Genomic DNA, 18,519 nt, shown 5'->3' with positions numbered 1-18,519 from the left:
TCTCTGCTTTTTGTATCATCCCTTTTGAAACAATATTACGCTATGTGGCGCCCTCTCCATCTCTTTCTCTAAACAGTTACATCCCCGCTCTCTGGGAACAAGAGGAGCTGCCTACACAGAAACATTGACGATCAAGATTACCGTACTTAAACGGTCTACCATTATTTTTCCTCAGCCATCGGCCAAGTAAGATATACTCGATAAAGACTGAGTAACTTTTTGTGGGAACATCATATGTTTGGGTTCATATTTTATTTTTTTATTGCTTGTCTTGTATGTTCACAACAGCGCGCCTTTGTATCTCCTTGTGAGATACTATACCATTCTTAATTTGGACTAGACTGTCCCTTTAAAGGATTAGGTCCTTTAGTGCAAGTTCCGTGTTACACTTCACTAAGGGCCAGATATTCAAAAGCTTGCCACTCAGGTGAGTTGATCTAAGACATCTCATCAGTACAGAGAGCAGAGGTCTCTAAATTTGGAAGATATGTATCTCAATGTGCAGGGTTTTGAATGTGAAGGAGAGAAACCTACGTTACAATATAAGTTCTAAAGAAGTCCTAAAGATTTTGCATGATTTCTCTCCATCAGGCCTTAAGCCTCCTATTAGTGTGGCCCAGGCTCTGTGAAGAAGGGTCGGGATCAGCGCGGCTCTCAAGCGTGCTAGAGGGTAAGTATGAGGCTAAAAAAGTGAACTTTTTTACCCGTAGCAAAGGAACATTTGTAAATGTAAATGTTCTCTGAATATTCCGTTTGTTTAATTTTAAACAAAACAAATATCAAATAGTACAGCAGACAAATAAGAGGGAAACACATTTTTCGGAATATTATTTTGCTGCAGCATTTCATCTTGCTTATATTTTTCCTCCATCTGTTTGGCTGCCAAGAGTTATAGCTCGCATCAAACAAGAGCTCTCAGCAGTAATTCTGATTGCTCCAGCTTGGCCACACAGGACTTGGTTCATGGATCAGGTACATATATCCATTTGTCTCCTGTGGTCTCTTCCACTAAGACACAACCTACTGTCTCAAGGCTCCTTTTATCATCAAGATCTAAAGTGTCTCGATTTGAAGGCTTGGAGATTTAACCTCAAATTTTAAAACAAAGAGATGTTTCTGATGTTGACACCTTTAAGAACCAGTAAATACAGTATTTTTTCTTAATCAACTAATACATAACGACAAGACAATGCAATAGCACTTAGTCTGAACTTCAAATGAGTAGTAGATCTTTTTCCAACAAATTTCAAAGTTATATCTATTTCCACTCCCCCTGTACCATGCGATAGCCATCAGCCAATCACAAATGCATATACGTATATTCTGTGAATACTTGCACATGCTCAGTAGGTGACTCAAAAAGTGTAAATATAAAAAGACTGTGCACATCTTGTTAATAGAAGTAAATTGGAAAGTTATTTAATTCAGGCCCAAAAGCCTGTTACAAGTAAAATCAATCAGAAGATTTTGAAAGATTTTGGTGTGAAAACAAGGTTTCAGCTGGCATTCTTTCCCAATTCCTAGGATTCTTCAGTTTTTACAAGAGGGCATAGATAATGGTTTATCTGCTAGCTTTTTTAAAAGGTCAGATTTTGCACTTTCTGGATTGCTGACTTCTTGAAATTCAGAGATAGTGATTAAACCAATTGTCCCTCCTTGGAACCTTAATTGGTTCCAAGAGTTTTGGAGGTCTATTCATTTTAACCATGACAGCTTCTGTCATGAATGGTATTGTTTCTATAAGCAATATTAGAGATTCTGAATTGATTGCTTTTTCTTGTGAGCTTTTTATCTAGTTTTTCACCATGATAAGGTGGCTTTAAAGGGACAGTATACACTCATTTTCATATAGCTGCATGTAATAGACACTACTATAAAGAATAAGATGCACAGATACTGATATAAAAATCCAGTATAAAACTGTTTAAAAACTTACTTAGAAGCTGTCAGTTTGGCTCTGTTGAAAAGGCAGCTGGAAAGCCCACTGCAAGTGGCAAATAAGACACTCCCCCCCCCCCTTCTTTTGCATATGAAAAGACCCTTTACACAAACAGGAGCAAGCTGGAGAAGGTAGCCGACTGTATTCACATAAAACTTTGGGGCTTGGTTAGGAGTCTGAAAATCAGAGCAATGTTATTTAAAAATAAGCAAAACTATACATTTATTTAAAAAAAAAAACTTTATGGGCTTTATAAATAGATCATCTACAAAACATTTATGCAAAGAAAAAATGAGTGTATAATGTCCCTTTAAGGACTAAATTTGACTTTTTTCCAAAGGTGGTTTCTTCTAAAAACACCAATAAGGAAATTGTAGTTCCTATTCTATGAAATTCTGAAGAAAGGTTCCTACATGATTTAGATGTAGTGAGAGCATTACAATTCTATTTACAAGCAAGCTACAAAGAATTTTAGAAAATTCTCTAATTGTTTATTCATTTCTCAGGTTCACTTAAAAGGCCAGAAGGCAACAGTCATTATTTTAGCTTCTTGTCTGAAACTCTTGATTCACAAGGTTCACGTGTAGGTATTGTCCGTGTGCTTTTGCAGTAATCACAATCCAAAAATGCTTCAGACATTAACACCCCTGAAGCTGAAAATCGTTACATCACAGATTGAAGGACCTATATATTAATTTATCCCTGTTAGTATTGTTTAGTGGTGCTACTAGGTGACATTTGTTCAATTAACCTGTTGTGCCCAAAACCATAGGGTTACGTGTGTATGTCTTTTTAAAGGGATTTCAACAAGGATATTATAGGTACAGTAGGCATGTGTGTAAAGGGGCTTATTATTCATTCATTTTTTACTATTATTAATTGATCATGTAGCGTTTGTATTTGTAACTAATGATGTCGCGAATTGTTCGGCGGCGAATAGTTCCTGGCTAACATAGCTTGTTTGCCACGGCGGACGAACTTATGCGATGTTCGATCCGCCCCTATTCGTCATCATTGAATAAACTTTGACCCTGTATCTCACAGTCTGCAGACACATTTCAGCAAATCAGCAGCAGACACTCCCTCCCAGACCCTCCCAGCTCCTGGACAGCAGCCATTTTAGATTCATTCTCATCCTGCATTCTTAGTGAGAGGAGGGATAGTGTAGCTGCTGCTGATTTTATAGGGAAATTGATAGCTAGGATAGTGTATTCAGTGTCCACTACAGTCCTGAAGGACTCATCTGATCTCTGCTGTAAGGACAGCACCCCAAAAAGCCCTTTTTAGGGCTAGAACATCAGTCTTTTTTTTATTTTTGCCTGAAACATCAGTCTGCTAGTGTAATATAATCTAATTGCAGTTGCCTGCCTGCAGTGCCACCACTCATATCTGTTGTAACAGTAGTGTAAATTAAAAAAAAAAAAAACTTTTTTGACTGTGAAACATCAGTCTGCTAGTGTAATCTAATAGCAGTTGCCTGCCTGCCAGCGTGTGTGCCAGGCCCACTTGCCAACTAGTGCCACCACTCATATCTGTTGTAACAGTAGTGTAAATTTTGTAAAAAAAACTTTTTTGACTGTGAAACATCAGTCTGCTAGTGTAATCTAATTGCAGTTGCCTACCTGCCAGCGTGTGTGCCAGGCCCACTTGCTAAGTGCCACCACTCATATCTGTTGTAACAGTAGTGTAAAATTTTTTTAAAAAAACTTTTTTGGCTGTGAAACATCAGTCTGCTAGTGTAATCTAATTGCAGTTGCCTGCCTGCCAGCGTGTGTGCCAGGCCCACTTGCCAACTAGTGCCACCACTCATATCTGTTGTAACAGTAGTGTATATTTTGTAAAAAAAAACTTTTTTGACTGTGAAACATCAGTCTGCTAGTGTAATCTAATTGCAGTTGCCTGCCTGCCAGCGTGTGTACCAGGCCCACTTGCTAAGTGCCACCACTCATATCTGTTGTAACTGTAGTGTAAATTTAAAAAAAAAACTTTTTGGCTGTGAAACATCAGTCTGCTAGTGTGATCTAATTGCAGTTGCCAGCCTGCCAGCGTGTGTGCCAGGCCCACTTGCCAACTAGTGCCACCCCTCATATCTGTTGTAACAGTAGTGTAAATTAAAAAAAAAAACTTTTTTGACTGTGAAACATCAGTCTGCTAGTGTAATCTAATTGCAGTTGCCTGCCTGCCAGCGTGTGTGCCAGGCCCACTTGCCAACTAGTGCCACCACTCATATCTGTTGTAACAGTAGTGTAAATTTAAAAAAAAAACTTTTTTGACTGTGAAACATCAGTCTGCTAGTGTAATCTAATTGCAGTTGCCTGCCTGCCAGCGTGTGTGCCAGGCCCACTTGCCAACTAGTGCCACCACTCATATCTGTTGTAACAGTAGTGTAAATTTAAAAAAAACTTTTTTGACTGTGAAACATCAGTCTGCTAGTGTAATCTAATTGCAGTTGCCTGCCTGCCAGCGTGTGTGCCAGGCCCACTTGCTAAGTGCCACCACTCATATCTGTTGTAACAGTAGTGTAAATTTAAAAAAAACTTTTTTGGCTGTGAAACATCAGTCTGCTAGTGTGATCTAATTGCAGTTGCCAGCCTGCCAGCGTGTGTGCCAGGCCCACTTGCCAACTAGTGCCACCACTCATATCTGTTGTAACAGTAGTGTAAATTTAAAAAAACTTTTTTGACTGTGAAACATCAGTCTGCTAGTGTAATCTAATTGCAGTTGCCTGCCTGCCAGCATGTGTGCCAGGCCCACTTGCCAACTAGTGCTACCACTCATATCTGTTGTAACAGTAGTGTAAATTTAAAAAAAAAACTTTTTTGACTGTGAAACATCAGTCTGCTTGTGTAATCTAATTGTAGTTGCTTGCCTGCCAGCATGTGTGCCAGGCCCACTTGCCAACTAGTGCCACCACTCATATCTGTTGTAACAGTAGTGTAAATTAAAAAAAAAAAACTTTTTTGACTGTAAAACATCAGTCTGCTAGTGTAATCTAATAACAGTTGCCTGTCTGCCAGCGTGTGTGCCAGGCCCACTTGCCAACTAGTGCCACCACTCATATATGTTGTAACAGTAGTGTAAATTTTGTAAAAAAAAACTTTTTTGACTGTAAAAACATCAGTCTGCTAGTGTAATCTAATTGCAGTTGCCTGCCTGCCAGCGTGTGTGCCAGGCCCACTTGCCAACTAGTGCCACCACTCATATCTGTTGTAACAGTAGTGTAAATTTAAAAAAAAAAAACTTTTTTGACTGTGAAACATCAGTCTGCTAGTGTAATCTAATTGCAGTTGCCTGCCTGCCAGCGTGTGTGCCAGGCCCACTTGCCAACTAGTGCCACCACTCATATCTGTTGTAACAGTAGTGTAAATTTTGTAAAAAAAAACTTTTTTGACTGTGAAACATCAGTCTGCTAGTGTAATCTAATTGCAGTTGCCTGCCTGCCAGCGTGTGTGCCAGGCCCACTTGCTAAGTGCCACCACTCATATCTGTTTTAACAGTAGTGTAAATTTAAAAAAAAAATTTGACTGTGAAACATCAGTCAGCTAGAGTAATCTAATTGCAGTTGCCTGCCTACCAGCGTGTGTGCCAGGCCCACTTGCCAACTAGTGCCACCACTCATATCTGTTGTAACAGTAGTGTAAATTTAAAAAAAAAACTTTTTTACTGTGAAACATCAGTCTGCTAGTGTAATCTAATAGCAGTTGCCTGCCTGCCTGCCAGCGTGTGTGCCAGGCCCACTTGCCAACTAGTGCCACCACTTTTATCTGTTGTAACAGTAGTGTAAATTTTGTAAAAAAAAAAAATTTGACTGTGAAACATCAGTCTGCTAGTGTAATCTAATTGCAGTTGCCTGCCTGCCAGCGTGTGTGCCAGGCCCACTTGCCAACTAGTGCCACCACTCATATCTGTTGTAACAGTAGTGTAAATTTTAAAAAAAAAACTTTTTTGACTCTGAAACATCAGTCTGCTAGTGTAATCTAGTTGCAGTTGCCTGCCTGCCAGCGTGTGTGCCAGGCCAACTTGCCAACTAGTGCCACCACTCATATCTGTTGTAACAGTAGTGTAAATTTTGTAAAAAAAAAACTTTTTTGACTGTGAAACATCAGTCTGCTAGTGTAATCTAATTGCAGTTGCCTGCCTGCCAGCGTGTGTGCCAGGCCCACTTGCTAAGTGCCACCACTCATATCTGTTTTAACAGTAGTGTAAATTTAAAAAAAAAAATTTGACTGTGAAACATCAGTCAGCTAGAGTAATCTAATTGCAGTTGCCTGCCTGCCAGAGTGTGTGCCAGGCCCACTTGCCAACTAGTGCCACCACTCATATCTGAGAGGAAAAGAAATGGCACTAGCACTACACTACTGTAAATGCAGGGTTGCTCAATTAAGTTGGATTAATATCTGTATTGTGTACGTATATATTTTTGTTTATACGTGTATATATATATCTACACACACATTCATATCTGTGTGTATATCAGTCTGTGCGTGTAGCTTTGAATGAGCTGGGGTGCTTGTGCACAGAAACAACTTTCGAATTAAGTCAGGAGCCCAATAAAGGGATCAAGACTGGAAAAAGTGCACTTGGGTAGCACTCCCGTCCCTGATTGAAATAATTACTAATGAACTCACATTTAGGACCAAAAAGTTTCTATTCAAAAAAATTGACTTAAAACATAACTTTTATTAAACAATAATTATAAAATTAAAAAACGGTACATGTGTGTGTGTGCTTTAAAAACACATAGGAACTAGGTTATAAAGGTTGGCTAATGTTCAATTGGACAATCTAGTTATACAGACATATAGGGCACCTCAGAGGGGTCCCACTTTTGTTATCAATGGTCGTTTGTGTTGGTATCTTATGCTGGGGGTGAATTGGGATGTTTCCCAGTAAATTCTTGTTCTAGGTGCTATATATGGCACTTTCAGAGTTAACAATATTACTGTTCAAATATCTCATTCAGATTTTATAAATATAACGTCTAATACAATCTATACTCAGGTCTGGTTAGGTATACTAAACTTCAAGCTGTCTAGAGGTATGATAAGTTTAATTTCTTCTATCAATACCCTGATATCTCACATGATGTCTTTACTCTTTATATTAACAAAGTAAAGATATAAATATCATGAATTGTTCATGTTGATATCACTATATTTAGTAACAGATTTTGTTATAGTAAGTATATTCCTTGCTTCAGAATAGTAGTACATAGAGTTTAGATCACACCTTGTTTCATTTGCAAGACTTGTCAGTCTAAAGATAGAGAATTTTCTTAACTAAACTGGAATTTACTTTGTGCAATATATTATCCTCTTTCTTTTTGTATATTGTGCATAAATTGCCAGTTTAGATAGCTAATGACATACAAAGTCTGTAAGGATCTGACTATTTAGTCCTCACCTAAAGGTGCTTGGTGTAAGCTTTCAGATTTAGAGTCTTGTATTGGGCTTATTATAAGAGTAAGAAATAATTTTGTTTTATTACCTTATACCAGTAATTTAAAAACTGTGTCTTATTTTAGCCCTTTGTCGGCTTAACCAAATATGTATTAGACGCACATTACTGTTAAGGTTAAGTAGTGGAATAACTTGTTTATTTTTACTGTAACCAGTATATCCTTTATACCTATTACACCTCTAGCATGTGGTACAAATGTCTAAGTGCCTTAGATCGCCGGGGTCAGTGTGTTATTACTTAAATGCGGTGCACTTTGTAAAATTTGCAGTCACCATTAACTCGATGCTCTATGGCACCTGCACTGCTTGAAATGCTAGTATTTTAATAGCGTAGTGTGCGTCGTATAGCAATTCACAAACTGTGTCTATTAGATTTGGAGATGCCTTGTTGTGGCATCTGTTACTTGTAAATTGGAATTCTACAATTTGGAGAACCGCTATTAACAGTTAACTAACCCCAGGCTTCTACCCCCAAGCGTATCACCAACTACTGGTATATTTCTAACCGTCCAGGTCAATCAGCTATTGGTTGTTAGTTTCTCTAAAAGAGTCTAGAGAGATGCCTTATTTGGGTATTTATTGCTTATCGATTAGGCTTCTACAGTTTGGAGACCGCTGTTTAGGAGTTGCTTAACTGCAGACTATTTACCCCAGAGCGTGTCACCGATTATTAATGTACTTCTGACCGTCACGGTCAATAAACTATAGGTCCTATGTCGACCACTACAAGTATATATGTTACATATAAGTTTTTTAGATTGCCAACACTTAGTATTAAGTAATATTAACCTAGTTCTTATGCCATTTAAAAACGAGTGATTGGGGTGTGTATTGGACTATACCCCCCCCTGACATGTTTCGCCGATGCTGTTTCGGCTTTCTCAAAGGTGACGCGCGCCGGCGTCTGGGGCTTTTTAAATGTCTTGAAAGAAAATGATTGGTCCATATCAGCCAATCAATTTGCTCTGAACTGGAGGTGTGTGTGTGTCTAACATTGTCGTCACACCTCACCTTTGTTGTGCTACACGATCATCCTGGGATTTGTAAGCAATAAGAAGCCTTGGATGATGCTGAAGCAACAGCTTGTTTCCAATCGTTATACTTAGATGATCAATTTATGATCAGCTTAATTACTTTTTTAAAAAAGTACGAAAGTGGAGATAAATAATACATTACAGAAACATAAAAATATATATATGTATATATCTTTTTTACGTATTTCACCTAACCAACAGTTTTGATTCCTAGGGTATTTTATTGTAACTCACGATTTTTTGAGTATTATTGTGCCTATAGGTATAATGTTTTTGGCCTATAGGTGTTATGGATAGAATACAATTTGACTAATATTTTATCAAAAAATTACCAAAATTCAAAGTTATATGTCAGATTATTAACATCCTATAATAAAATATATTGATGTTTTTAGGAAAATACAATAAGATAATTAATACTCAAATTTTCTATAAACTTTACTGCAGAGTAAAATGAACCTGATTAAGGTGCCCTGGGTTGTTGGTATTTGGGCATGGGTGTACTATAACAGCCCAAGTTGAATCCTATTAACTTAGTGAGTGTGATATATTTGAGTGTTTGCAAAAATAAATATAAAGGAAAGAAGGGCTATATATGAATGCCTGGATTATTAACTTTTAAATTTTTTAACATTGTGGAATGGGGAGGAAATTGGGAATTGGTGCAGGTGGGGAGGACGTGACATATGGTTGGGTACACTACATCTGATTTATTCTTATATCTGATACTTCAACAGTGATTATTGTCCTGTGAATAATAATTCCTAAATAAATAATTGTTTAGAAAAAGAGAATCACTATAAGGATGTGAAGTGTGCAGGGCTAACAAAATAATCCCTAATGTAAAAAATAATAATAAAGTGTGGAGTAATCGGTGAAAAACATGCATAGTGAGACATGTGAGCGAAACATAGAAAATCGTTGTATAAAAATGATTTGTGAAAAAGTGTGTAAGTGAAAACAAGTGAATCAATTGATTGGTGATTATTATATAGTTCCAAATTTCTTGAGCATATTACTTTAAAGGGATATGTTTGTTGGCAAATGGGTTAATGTTGGCCCAATGCCAAAAACTGTGTCTCAACTTAAAGTGAGGTAAAAAAAAAAAAATTATTATCATTAGATTGCTAATGATAATAAGATACTGGATGTGTATTGAATTCAATACATTTAATTGTTTTGTTTAAACTGGACAGGTAACCTATCCTGTTGTCTTTGTTCACTGTGGTGACCTTGATCTCTCCTAGGCTACTTAGACTATTTCTGTTGTATCTATATTTCGGGTCTATATGTCCCTAGAGGAACATGGAGTAGTTGTTTTGTTCGTTCATACCTTTGGGGTATACTGAGTCCATTAAGTATATCCACCTGGTTTCTGCCTTTAGAAGGGCATTTTCCAGGTCACCCCCTCTTAGACCCAATGATATTTTTTGGATTCCATGGCATTTAAGTTCAGAGGTTTTGGATTGGTGATATCTGAGAAAGTGAGATGCGACAGACGTGATCTTTCTATCTTTAGACAAGTCAGATGGGGCATTTCTGATGTTTCTCAGGTGTTCCATCAGTCTAGTGTGTAACGTTCTTGTTGTCATCCCTATGTAGATTCGGGGGCATTTGCACTGAAGGGCATAAATTACGCCTGAGGTGTTACAGCTTATGTATGTCTTGATTTTGTGATGATGTCCGAATCTGTCTGTTATGGTTTTCTTTTTTACCATATTACTGCAAGATGAGCAATTTCCACAAGCAAATGATCCTTGTTCCACTGGTCGTGTATTTCTGGACTTATATACGTAGTGGCTGGGACTAAGTATTTCTTTCAAGTTTTTATTTCTTCGATAGCTTAATTGGACTCGGTCTCCTATTAGATCTTTAAGTACAGGGTCAGCTTGAAGAATATGCCAATTTTTCTGGATTATATTCGTGATTAAATGGGTATCTTGATTGTGTGTTAGCACTAATCTGGTTTTTGTATCACTTTTCTTGGCTTTAGTCTTCAAAAGATCTGATCTTGGAGTTTTAAGTGCTCTTGTTTTCGCCTTTCGGATGGATCTTTTGCTGTATCCTCGCTGTATGAGACGCTTCTCCAATTCTGTAGCTCTTGTTTTGAAAGTTTTATCTTGCGAACAGTTTCTCCTTAACCTTAGGAATTCCCCTATTGGTAAGGATTTGGCAGTGTTAGGAGCGTGGGCACTGGTGGCAAAAAGGACATTATTAGTGGCTGTCTCTTTTCTAAATAGGTCCGTGCTTAATGAACCATCTGCTTCCTTTTGGATTAGCAGATCCAGGAATGAGATGTCAGTTAAACTCTTGTGATGTGTCAGCCTGATGTTTAAATTATTTTGATTTAATTTTGCAAGAAAGGTTTCAAGGTCTTGTTCGGTTCCTTCCCATAGAAACAAAATGTCGTCTATGTACCTGATCCATAGTGGGATCTTCATGCAATATTCATCATTTGTGTCCGTAAATACCTCAGTCTGCTCCCACCATCCTAAGAACAAATTAGCGTAGGTGGGGGCACACGCAGTGCCCATCGCCGTTCCCTGCGTTTGCAGGTAAAATTTGTTGTTAAAGAGAAAATAATTTTTTGTTAATACAAATTTTAGTAGGTCAAGTATGAATAGGTTGTGATCAGGGCTTTCTTCTGAAGACATTTGCAGAAAATGTTTCACAGCCTTTAGTCCTAGATTATGTTCGATGCTGGTATACAGGGATTCCACGTCACTGGTGACCAACCACGTGTTCTTAGTGATGTTGATATCTTTGATTATTTGTAGAACCTCCATTGTATCTTTCACATAAGATGGTAATTGAGTTAGGAAGGGTCTTAAGCGTAAGTCTACATACTGACTAGCTTTTTCAGTCAGATTTTCATTCCCAGACACAATCGGTCTGCCCGGTGGTTCTTTGCTGTTCTTGTGAACCTTAGGAATTAGGTAGAATGTTGCCGTTTTTGGGTGGGTGACCTGTAGAAACTTCTTTTCTTTATTGCTTAGTAATCCTTTCTTACTGGCTGTATCTATCAATTTGTTATATTGGCTGTGAAATTCTGTAGATGGATTTCCCCATAATTCTCTATAGCATGTCTTGTTTTTTAATTGTGTATTTGCTTCTTTCAAATACATGTCTTTTGGCCATAGTACAATATTGCCGCCCTTATCCGCATTGCGGATGATCACATCGTTCCATGATTCCAATTCAGTTAGGGCTTTCTTTTCCTGTTTTGATAGGTTCGATGGTTTGAAATTAGTTTTCAGATTATTAATGCTTTGACATACAATTTGATTAAAGACATCAATATTGGAGCTAGTGTTAGTCGAGGGGACGAACTTAGATTTAACTTTCAGTGTTTTCCTCCAATTAGATTGTTCATTCGGTTCTTGTTCTACTAATAGATCTTCTAAATTCTGAAGTGATTGCAATTCATCTTCAGACCAGGTGGTTGGTGCACCATTGATATCCTTATTGTCAAAATGCTTTTTCAGAAGTAGTTTCCTCAGAAATAATTGCACATCTTTAATTGCTTCGAATTTATCCAGGGGGGTGGTAGGGCAAAAGGATAAACCTTTAGAGAGAACCTTGATATGATGTTCATTCAAAGTTTGATTTGATAAGTTGATAATTCTCAATTTTTCATCCTCATTATTGAGAATGGGCTTGGATTGCGTTTGTATTGTTTCGCCGTCTGGGATTTGTCCTTTGAGTTCTTTTTGTTTCTGGTTACCCTTTTGTTTTTTCCACCCACCTCTCCTGGTGGTTCTGAATCTGTGCTGTTTTCTTCCTCTAAAAAAGACTTCCTCTTTCTGTTTTCAATGGAAACCTGGTTAGTTGAGGTTGAGGGTACGCTTGGTGTTTCCAAATCATCTGTGTCATCCACATCAGTGTCTGAGACATCTGTCTCTACCACTCATATCTGTTGTAACAGTAGTGTAAATTTTAAAAAAAAAAAACTTTTTTGACTGTGAAACATCAGTCTGCTAGTGTAATATAATTGCAGTTGCCTGCCTGCCAGCGTGTGTGCCAGGCCCACTTGCCAACTAGTGCCACCACTCATATCTGTTGTAACAGTAGTGTAAATTTTGTAAAAAAAAACTTTTTTGACTGTGAAACATCAGTCTGCTAGTGTAATCTAATTGCAGTTGCCTGCCTGCCAGCGTGTGTGCCAGGCCCACTTGCCAACTAGTGCCACCACTCATATCTGTTGTAACAGTAGTGTAAATTTAAAAAAAAACAAACTTTTTTGACTGTGAAACATCAGTCTGCTAGTGTAATCTAATTGCAGTTGCCTGCCTGCCAGCGTGTGTGCCAGGCCCACTTGCCAACTAGTGCCACCACTCATATCTGTTGTAACAGTAGTGTAAATTTTGTAAAAAAAAACTTTTTTGACTGTGAAACATCAGTCTGCTAGTGTAATCTAATTGCAGTTGCCTGCCTGCCAGCGTGTGTGCCAGGCCCACTTGCTAAGTGCCACCACTCATATCTGTTTTAACAGTAGTGTAAATTTTAAAAAAAATTTGACTGTGAAACATCAGTCAGCTAGAGTAATCTAATTGCAGTTGCCTGCCTACCAGCGTGTGTGCCAGGCCCACTTGCCAACTAGTGCCACCACTCACATCTGTTGTAACAGTAGTGTAAATTTTAAAAAAAAAACTTTTTTACTGTGAAACATCAGTCTGCTAGTGTAATCTAATAGCAGTTGCCTGCCTGCCTGCCAGCGTGTGTGCCAGGCCCACTTGCCAACTAGTGCCACCACTTTTATCTGTTGTAACAGTAGTGTAAATTTTGTAAAAAACAAAAAAAAATTGACTGTGAAACATCAGTCTGCTAGTGTAATCTAATTGCAGTTGCCTGCCTGCCAGCGTGTGTGCCAGGCCCACTTGCCAACTAGTGCCACCACTCATATATGTTGTAACAGTAGTGTAAATTTTGTAAAAAAAAACTTTTTTGACTGTGAAACATCAGTCTGCTAGTGTAATCTAATTGCAGTTGCCTGCCTGCCAGCATGTGTGCCAGGCCCACTTGCCAACTAGTGCCACCACTCATATCTGTTGTAACAGTAGTGTAAATTTTGTAAAAAAAAACTTTTTTGACTGTGAAACATCAGTCTGCTAGTGTAATCTAATTGCAGTTGCCTGCCTGCCAGCGTGTGTGCCAGGCCCACTTGCTAAGTGCCACCACTCATATCTGTTTTAACAGTAGTGTAAATTTAAAAAAAAAAAACTTTTTTGACTCTGAAACATCAGTCTGCTAGTGTAATCTAGTTGCAGTTGCCTGCCTGCCAGCGTGTGTGCCAGGCCCACTTGCCAACTAGTGCCACCACTCATATCTGTTGTAACAGTAGTGTAAATTTTGTAAAAAAAAACTTTTTTGACTGTGAAACATCAGTCTGCTAGTGTAATCTAATTGCAGTTGCCTGCCTGCCAGCGTGTGTGCCAGGCCCACTTGCTAAGTGCCACCACTCATATCTGTTTTAACAGTAGTGTAAATTTAAAAAAAAAAATTTGACTGTGAAACATCAGTCAGCTAGAGTAATCTAATTGCAGTTGCCTGCCTGCCAGCATGTGTGCCAGGCCCACTTGCCAACTAGTGCCACCACTCATATCTGTTGTAACAGTAGTGTAAATTTAAAAAAAAAAAACTTTTTTACTGTGAAACATCAGTCTGCTAGTGTAATCTAATAGCAGTTGCCTGCATGCATGCCAGCGTGTGTGCCAGGCCCACTTGCCAACTAGTGCCACCACTTTTATCTGTTGTAACAGTAGTGTAAATTTTGTAAAAAAAATAATTTTTGACTGTGAAACATCAGTCTGCTAGTGTAATCTAATTGCAGTTGCCTGCCTGCCAGCGTGTGTGCCAGGCCCACTTGCCAACTAGTGCCACCACTCATATATGTTGTAACAGTAGTGTAAATTTTGTAAAAAAAAACTTTTTTGACTGTGAAACATCAGTCTGCTAGTGTAATCTAATTGCAGTTGCCTGCCTGCCAGTGTGTGTGCCAGGCCCACTTGCTAAGTGCCACCACTCATATCTGTTTTAACAGTAGTGTAAATTTAAAAAAAAAAATTTGACTGTGAAACATCAGTCAGCTAGAGTAATCTAATTGCGGACTTCCTGTTGGGAGGAGCTGGCGTGTGAAGGCGCCGCTCTGTGCGCAGGTGTTTGTGGCGCAGTGATACAACGCTACCGACCGGTGCTTGCCTTGCCGTTGCTCGCGGAGACTGCCATCCTGGCGGAGTGTAATCCCTGAGCCCGGACGTGGAGCTAGCGCTGTGGAAGTCACCGCAAGGCCGAATTTGCTCTGTCGGCTAGAGCCTCCTTCTTGCCTGGTCCCGGTCCTGGTTGCCGGTGGATCTAGGAGTAGAGTTTACAGGAACCACCCTGCTAGTCACCAGCGCGCGCAAGGAGTGCATAATTCGCTGGTGACGGAAGTAAAAGGAAGGTGCCAATGCTGAAGCTGCTGCCTTGAAGTCCCGATTACTCCCTGGAGGTGTCCGGTGTAGTGAAAGGTGTACGTCTTAGGAGAGCAGCAATCAGGCCCAGGAGTATACGATAGTGGAGGTCCTAACCGCAAGTATTTACTGTTTTGGCTAAATATCGTCTAAAAAGGCACCTGAAATGCTTGTATGACTCTGAACCTGCTTATACCTTATAGTCTGACATTTATGTGGTGCCTGTGACTGGGGCCTTAGCTCTTCTTCCTACCCCGCCAAACACGTTTCCATCTGTGTTAAAAGTACAGGCGCTTGGACATATGTAAAATTTGCAAGTGGAAGTTTAAGCTGTCCCCTTCAAGTTGTGTTGACATTTGAGAATATCCAAGCTGAAAGGAGAAGTATTACTATTATTGTCTCTTCAATATCTTGCTTGGCGTGCCAAGGAAGAAGACTAAAACCTTTAAATACTAGGAACGTTTTATTTTCTAGAAACATTGCAACAAAAGGAAAAGACTCCTGATTACGAGAAACTAATTTTACCTGCCTAATTCAGTGTGTTGCCTTTCAGTATATGGCCTGCTGTTGTCAGTTATAAGCAATGCATAGATTATAAATATCAGAATGTTAGTTATTAATATCAGGCAATCATCTGGTGCAGGAAGGCAATAGAAAACTGTAATTGTAACTATTGTAGCAGGTTAAGCACTAAAGAAAGTATCCCCTAAAGGTTATAAGGGGTCCTAAGATATGCCTATGTTCACAATAATAGAAGAACTATTTTGTTAATATATAAGCTACTGATGTTGGTTCCCCTCAAAGTGTGTATCTGTGTACCTCATGCTGTAGTGTCAAGCTAGTATTCTCAGTAACAGCACGTGAGGAACTGCAAAAAAAAAAAAAAAAAATTCTCTTCTTTTCCCTTTTACATTTTCTTGGTGGTACACTGTGGTAATAGAACTTAAGCAGAACTTAGATAGCAGCAATTTGGAAAGGAACAAGTGTTGAATCACCTGAGCACGCCTGCTTTCTTTCTTTTCTTTTTTCTCTCCCTTTTTTTTTTTTTTTCTTTCCACACGCACTTTTTTTTCACCTTGTTTTTTTTTCTTTTCCTTTTTAAATTTTTTCCCTCCACACCACTATATCACATGGAAAGATTTGTATCACACACCAAGGCAAATTCCCCGATAATGCCACCTAAACACAAAGAAAAAAAAAACACTAGACAAAATGACACTAGCATCTCACACGAATCTTCACATAACACAGCTTTAAACCCCGACTCACCCAACCTACTCAGCCAAATAGCTGGAATTATTAACCCACAGTTTGATTCACTAAAGATAGAGATAACCACATTAACAAATGAGGTAAGGCAGTTCCATACTAGGCTTGAAGAAGCAGAAAACAGGATCTCTGATTTGGAAGACAGGGTTAATAGTCAAGACCATCTTACTATATTACACCAAAACAAATTATATGAGTTACAGGCTAGAGTTGAAGAGATAGAGGATCGAGCTCGCCGTAATAATTTTAGGATAATTGGGTTACCAGAATCTGATAAGTATCAAGATCTAATTGCCTTTGCCTCTACTATGCTTCCTGAGATATTAAATTGCCCAAACAACAGCCCAATTAGGATTGAGCGCACGCACAGAGTAGGGCCTACACGCTTAAGTAAAGATGGAAACCCGAGACCAAGAGCTGTGATAGTTAAAGTAGCGCATTTTCAAGATAAGGTTAACCTTTTCAGATGTTATAGAAAGAAATATCCACTGACAATAGATCAACACAAGATTCTTTTATTTTCTGATTTCTCTATAGAAACTTTAGGTAAACGTAGGGAAATGTCCCCATTTTGCTCGAAACTCATACAAGCTAATTATAATGCCAGGTTGCTGTACCCAGCAAAAATTGCAGTGATGATAAATGGTGAAGTCAAGATACTAAAAGGCCCTAAGGAAGCTCAATGTTTTTTAACAGAAAATAAGATCACCTAATGTACGGTCTTAGTATTATTATGCTTAAAAGACATTGTATTTAAATGTTTTGCTTTGACTGTGTTTGCTCCTTTTTTTCCCTTTTTTTTGGGAGGTGTCTGGCGTGGGGGGGGGGGCATATTTGCTGTTCGGGTTTTTTTTTTTTTTTTTTTTTTTTCCCCTTTCCTGGTTTTGGTTGGTTGTTATGTTGCACTTTTGTATAACATATGCCTGGCTCTGATATAAAAATCCTGTCATGGAATGTGGGAGGGATAATCTCCCCCAGCAAAAGAAAATCCATTATTAGGCAGGCTGGGAAATTAAAACCTGATATTCTTTGCTTACAAGAGACCCATCTTAAAGCCCCAGAACTAGTTAAATTAAAAATTCAATGGGTAGGCGAAGTGATTGCTACTCCATGCTCCCAAAGAAAGAGAGGGGTTGCAATATTAATTAATAAAAACCTGAGTTATAAGGTTGTCCACGATGAGAAAGATAGTGATGGCAGATTTCAAATAATAAAAATAGAAACTAATAATTCAGCTCTTATTTTATGTAATGTATATGGTCCCAATTCTACTGACTGGGAATTCTGGGATAACCTACGTGGAAAACTTTTTAAATTTTCCAAAGAAAATATAATTATAGCGGGGGATTTCAATATGGTACCTGACTCTAAGCTTGATAGACTTGATAAAGGACAGCAAGGTAAAAAAACTTGTGAAAATAGATTGCTGCAAAATTTTTGTAACTCTCTGGATCTCAAAGATATCTGGCGTCTACAAAACCCGGATTTGAGAATGTATACCTGTGAGTCGAAAAGTCACAAAACATTTTTGAGAATCGATCTGTTCTTGGTTTCAGACAAAATATGTGGACTAAATATAGTAGCAGACATTGCAGATATAGTCATTTCGGACCATGCCATCTTAACATTGGTTATTAAATCTAATCTTAAGAAGGAACCAAATGATTTTACCAAATTTTTTTTTCCTAAATACTTGGTCCATAATATTAAATTTAAGAACTGGTTACAGTCTAAATGGACGGAGTTTTACAGTTTTAATAAAACACATATAAATAAAATAGAAATATTTTGGGAGACCGCTAAATGTTTTTTTAGAGGGGAAATAAAGGCGTATATGTGCAAATGGAAACGTAAGAATAAGCAGAGGGAGTATCAATTAGCTAATGCTCTGAAGAATAGCTTCAGGACATATATTTCATCAGTAAGTGAACAAAATTGGGATAAGTACATTAAGGCCAAAGCAGAGAGAGATTTATTCTTAAAGCAACAAACAGCAAACAAAGAACTGAGACAGAAAGCATTATATGGGGGTTTTTCAGGGCACTCAGTGAAATATCTTGCACGTCTCACTAAGAAAAATTCAAATAACAGGATAATGGCAGTCCAATTTAACAAGCAAAGATTCACTAACAACTCAGACATTAAAAAAGTTTTCCACCAGTTTTATCAAGACCTATATGCAGAAAGGGAGGTCCACTTCGAAAATAAAGAAATATTCTGGCAGAGCATCAAAACTCCAAAACTAACTCTGGAGCAAATAAATAATCTTAATCAACCTATTTCTATGGATGAAATTAATGCAAGTATTAAAAGCTCTAAGTTAAGCAAGGCGCCAGGGCCTGATTTCCTTCCCTCTGAATTTTAAAAAA

This window comes from Bombina bombina, chromosome 6 (genome assembly GCF_027579735.1).
Source record: "Bombina bombina isolate aBomBom1 chromosome 6, aBomBom1.pri, whole genome shotgun sequence".
NCBI classification, from domain to species: Eukaryota; Metazoa; Chordata; class Amphibia; order Anura; family Bombinatoridae; genus Bombina; species Bombina bombina.
The sequence above is the reverse complement of the archived record's forward strand: the minus strand, read 5'-3'. Positions refer to the sequence as shown.